Source organism: Dipodomys ordii, unplaced genomic scaffold (assembly GCF_000151885.1).
Source record: "Dipodomys ordii isolate 6190 unplaced genomic scaffold, Dord_2.0 Scaffold1000004026, whole genome shotgun sequence".
Taxonomy (NCBI): Eukaryota; Metazoa; Chordata; class Mammalia; order Rodentia; family Heteromyidae; genus Dipodomys; species Dipodomys ordii.
The window spans coordinates 1-5,162 of record NW_012287643.1 but is presented as its reverse complement, the minus strand read 5'-3'; the positions used below and the strand labels follow the sequence as shown (position 1 = coordinate 5,162).

Sequence of the window (5,162 nt, the reverse complement as noted above, 5' to 3'; positions counted from 1 at the left end):
CTGGGTTTGGAGATTGTGATGGGCTGAGGCTGGAGAAAGGGGAGTGGAGGCTCAGTAAGATTCAAGAAGGAAGTCAGGCACTTGACTCAGGTGTGTGTGTGTGTGTGTGTGTGTGTGTGTGTGTGTGTGTGTGTGTGTGTGTGTGTGTGTGTGCGCGTGTGCGCAGGCGCGCGAGCGCTGCTGCTCCCAAGCACACTCGTGCTAGGATAGGCTGGTGGTGTTGGTGCAGTGTCAGCATTCCTCTCTCAGCTGGGCAGGCCGGGCGAGTTCTGTGGTGGCCAGATGAGGAAAGGGAGATGTTGGCTAAGGAAGGGAAAAGCAAAGGGAAGAAGCTGAAGGTGGCAGGGTGGGGTACAAGGCAGGGGAAGAAGCAGGCAAGCAGTGATGCTGCCTGCAGGAGGAAGGGTGAGTGCGCAGCAGGAGTGTCGGTGGGGGCCTGGGAGGAGCGCTAGTCCCAAAAGGGGGTGGTGGAGTTGTGTGGTGGAGGCAGGATGGGAAGTGGCAGGGCAGTGAAGAAGGCAAGTGAAAGTGGGCAAGGAAGAAGAAAGGCTTCCCTGACCGGGAATCGAACCCGGGCCGCGGCGGTGAGAGCGCCGAATCCTAACCACTAGACCACCAGGGAGCGTGCCACTGCCTGCACGGAGCACTCCTCCTGCAAACGAGCAGCGCTGCCGGACACTCACCGCCGCTGGACGCCTGCCATCCACCGGCCCCATGGGTTGGAGGTATGGCTGGCCAAAAAGACAAGGATGCTGGCGAGCCGGTTGCCTGGCCGACCTCCCCCTCGCCCTTCCCCTCTGCCTGCCCCTTTTCCCCCTCGCTCCCTCCCCGTCAGCCAAGCCAAGCCAAGCCAAGGCAAAGCCAGCGGCAACTCTCCTCCTGCCTGTAGCCGCGAGCAGCCCGCAATCCTGGCCGCCTGGCCGGCTGCGGCAGTGTCCAACACAACACGCGTGCACTCCGGCCCCCACGCCCTCTCCTCCCTCGCGCAGGCCAAGCCACAGCTGGAGCTGGCTAAAAGGTCGGCCGGCTGCATTGAGTGGCCTGGGGCTGCGTTGCGTTGGCCGGGAATCGAACCCGGGTCAACTGCTTGGAAGGCAGCTATGCTCACCACTATACCACCAACGCCACGGCCAGCGCACACAGGACGCCGGGGACTGGCGCGGGCCACAGCTCCTGCGGGGAAGGAGGCGGGGGTTGCGGAGTGTGGGTGCTGGTGCGGGTGCGGGTGCGGGGAGCGCGTGTCTCGCACCTCACTTCTCTGTGGGCTGGGACACGCACGCGGCGCTGCCCGGCCAGCCCGAGCCACACACGGCCCGTCCTGCGCCACGCCCGAAGCTGCTGGCTGCCGCAGCCACGCAAAGGGACGGGTTGGGTCCAGCCTAGCCTCCTGGTTCCCGCCGGGCGCCCTCCGAGCTCCGGCGGCCTGACTGCTCCGGAGCCCTGCGCGGCACGCCTCCCGGGCTGGACGCGGGCGCGGCGACGCGACGGCCGACAGCCACAGCGTCTTCCTTCGCCCGACCCCCAGCCCACCACACCCACTGCAAGGGCCCGCTCGCTCGTCTGTGAGTCCCGACTGGTGGCTGGGCGGCAGACGCCGACCACGACCGAGAGGTGGACCAGGGGGCCTGGAGCTGCTGAAGTGAGGACGCCTTGGAGCAGAGAGGCCGCGCTGGGCAAAAAGAACGCCACAGCGGCCTCCCCGTCGGGGAATCGAACCCCGGTCTCCCGCGTGACAGGCGGGGATACTCACCACTATACTAACGAGGATGACGCCGCCCGCCGTCGGGGACACAGGCCCCTCTCCGACAGCCGCCCGGACCCGGACCCGCGGCCCTCCAGCCCCGGCCTGGGGCTCGCATCTGCCCTGTCTGGCCTCCGACCCCAAGCCCAAGCCCAAGCCCGCGCTGCCGCGCTCTCCCCACAAGCCCCGCCCCACCCGCCTGCCGAGGACCCACCCCGGGCCACCTGCCGGCCGGGGTCACCTGTCCGGCTACGCTGCCGCCGCCGCCGCCGCCGCCGCCGCCGCCTCGGTGCCAGTAGGTGCGGAGCCGAGCAAGAAGCACCGGCCGGCCCGCAGCGGCTGGTTGCGCGCCTCCAGCTTGCACGCCCCCCGCAGCCGCCGCTCGCTCGCGGGGGCGGGCGTGCGCTTGACCTCGCGGGACTGAGCCCCTAAGCCTCCCCGCTGACCCCGCTTGCCCTCCGACCCCCAGGCCGGCAATACGGCGCGCCAAGCGCACCCCGGTGGACGCGGCTCCCGGCCAGGGCGCACGCCTGGCCCCAGCCAGGCGAGAGGAGAAGCCACCAGCCGCGCCGCGCCGTCAGGATGGCCGAGCGGTCTAAGGCGCTGCGTTCAGGTCGCAGTCTCCCCTGGAGGCGTGGGTTCGAATCCCACTCCTGACAACTTCGCCTTTTGGCCACAGACACTCAGGGAACCCTGCCTGCGGCACGCCCATCCCAGCCAACAATCACAGCACTACCTTGCCTTCTCCTCCTGCCTTGCCCTCGCTTTCTTGCCACCCTCCCCACTGGCTGCCTCCCTTGTATCTTGCTCCTCCTCTCGCCTCTCCCTTCCTCCCTCCCCTCCCACCCACCCCCCACTCCCTCTCGCCCTCCCACCAGTGGGGTGGTGGGGTGGCGGGCATGCGGGCAGGGCCTTCTACCCACTGTCAAAGTCCATTCCCAGGCACGCACACACGCACGACCCACCGACTCAGGTGGAGCTTCACCCCTTCCATCTACCGCTCCCTCCTTCTTTCCTCCAGTGGCTTGCTCTGCTGGCCCTCCACCTTCCATCTCCCCTTACCCCCACCATTCAACACCCGCACACACAACAGAAGACATGCGCGCGTGCACACACACACACACACACACACACACTCAAGCCCAGTGTTTCCCTCCAACACAACCCTAACCAACAAGCCCACACAGGGAAAAAGACAGACTGACTGGTGGCTGCCCTGCGCCCAAAACCGCTCACACCTGTGCCATTTGGAAATCCCTCCCACCCATCCCACACCACCGGCTAACGGCAGCAGGGCCCAGGCAGCCACTCGCCCAAAGCCGCACATTTCTGCACACCGAGGCTCTAGGGGACAACCCTGTGCCACTTCTTGTCCTGTTCACCAGTCTCTGCCCCACATACCCCCCACCCCGTCCTCTGACTCATTCCCTTTTCTCATCCCGTTCTCACAGCACCCTGCCGGGGTGGACGCGCTCCCTGTCTTCCCATCCTCCTCCTCATGGGACAGCTTGCCTTGGGGTTGGACGCGCTGGCTGCATTGCTTTCTCTGCCCGCACTGGCCAACATCTCTCACAATGAGGCACACCCAGGCGAGGCTCGCCAGTGAGAGACAGACCCCAGGAAAGCCCAAGGCAGGGCAGGGCAGGGCAGGGCAAAACAAGGGAACAGAGGGGTGCCGAGCCACGCCAAGACAATGACCGGCAGGAGTGGACAGGGCGGCTTAGCTCCAGCCCCGGCGTCGACCACCTGGATACCACAAAGCACCCCTAAGGGAAAGCACAGGGCCTGGGCCGTGGGAACACACCAGGGCGGCCCCGCGCCACCGCAAGTGGTGCCTCTGACCTGTGCATCGTACCAGACTGGCCAGGCCAGGCCAGCCAGGCCGGGCAAGCTTCGTCAAGAGAGGGCATCCACACTTTGGACAGTACTGGTGGCTGTGGAAACCATGGCACTCGGCCACTCACGGCACACGGCATGGCACGGCATGGCGGGACACACACGTCGCACCTCCTGACCCAGATGGCAAGGCGGAAAGGAGTGAGTCTACACCTCGCTCACCACGCCCCTTCCCTGCAGCACCGGGCGCCCTGCCGCTCCCTCCTGGACCGACTGACTGTTTGGGAGCCAGCCTTTTTTCGACTTGCCCAGCTGCTGGCTCCCTGTGCCATCCAGGATCCCGGCGCACTCTTGAAGCCAGCAGTTGCTCAGAGGGCAGGAAGTCAACGGCCTGCCCTCGCCGACCTGGGAGCACATCTGGGGCATACCCAGAAACAGCATGTCGTCTATGCATGGGTGGTTCAGTGGTAGAATTCTCGCCTGCCACGCGGGAGGCCCGGGTTCGATTCCCGGCCCGTGCAATGCACTACCACAGCACATTTTGCCCCGGTGGGTGCTCTGCTCCTCACTTCCCTCATTTACACACATGCACACGCACATGCACTGGCAAACGCAACTATTCCTTTTCCCTTCCTTGCCCACCACTCCTTCACTCTAACCCATTTCACACAAACACAAAAACAGCCCACCACACTGCACCTTCAGCCCAGCCTGCCACACAATCTCCTCACCCTCTGATATCTCCTACCCATCTATGGACATGACCACCCTCACTTCAAACTCCTATCTAGTCCACAAGCTACACCCCACCGGCATCCGTGCACACCAGGGACCTCTCAGGACTCCCCACAGAATCATCCCATGTGCACATGGCCACCTTCACTGGGTCGCCCAGAGCCACAGCATGTCTTCGAATACCCCCACTGCACCACAGCTGACACCCACACCTGTCTCTACCCTCACCCCACCCACAACTCCTCATCTCCCACACCTTGGTTCAAGGCTCACCACTTGCACCTCGTCTGCTCCTTGGGCATCACTGTATGAGCCTGTGCCTGGACTTCATTCCATGTCACTAGACTTCATTACATAAACTCGCCCCGTGCAGGTTTGGTCTCAGTGGTGAAGTGATGCCACCATTCTCTTGTGCACTAGCTTTGCCTACCGCTACTCAACCACTGAGCACACCATGCAGTGTGTGAAGGGTGGGGGTATAGAGTCATTCTCCCAATCCTATTCTGTGTGTTGTAGGGAGGGAGTCTGTGTGTGTGTGTGTGTCTGTCTGTGTGTCTGTGTGACCCTCTGCCTGTCTCTGGGCAGTCACTCTTCCAAAAGCCACATGGGGGATGGGGACTCTAGAAGCGCCCAGGGTGACCTCCTGATCTGGTCAACAGTCCTCGGGACCTCCGTGTCTTCCTACCATGTCCCCAACCCCCTCTATTCTCTCTGCACCCTGCTGAGGATGATGCTATCTGTGTCTTGCTGGGAAACGGTCCTCCTTCTCCTCTTGAGACTGCTTGACTCAGATGGGAAGGGGGATGTCTTTCTCTTCCCAGATTGGCCACACCCTCTCACAGTGAGGCAC

The 5,162-nt window shown here is 63.9% G+C and overlaps 5 non-coding genes across 5 annotated transcripts; 2 read left to right on the top strand and 3 right to left on the bottom strand.

The window, feature by feature from the left end:
* Nucleotides 1–550: 550 nt before the first annotated feature.
* Nucleotides 551–622, bottom strand: Trnae-cuc. The gene has a single exon. It is a non-coding gene; the product is annotated as a tRNA-Glu (tRNA).
* Nucleotides 623–1,053: 431 nt separating this feature from the next.
* On the bottom strand, nt 1,054–1,125 carry Trnag-ucc. The gene has a single exon. It is a non-coding gene; the product is annotated as a tRNA-Gly (tRNA).
* A 570-nt stretch (nt 1,126–1,695) lies between these two features.
* Nucleotides 1,696–1,767, bottom strand: Trnad-guc. The gene has a single exon. It is a non-coding gene; the product is annotated as a tRNA-Asp (tRNA).
* Nucleotides 1,768–2,317: 550 nt separating this feature from the next.
* Trnal-cag lies at nt 2,318–2,400 on the top strand. Its single transcript has one exon. It is a non-coding gene; the product is annotated as a tRNA-Leu (tRNA).
* A 1,627-nt stretch (nt 2,401–4,027) lies between these two features.
* On the top strand, nt 4,028–4,098 carry Trnag-gcc. Its single transcript has one exon. It is a non-coding gene; the product is annotated as a tRNA-Gly (tRNA).
* Nucleotides 4,099–5,162: the final 1,064 nt, after the last annotated feature.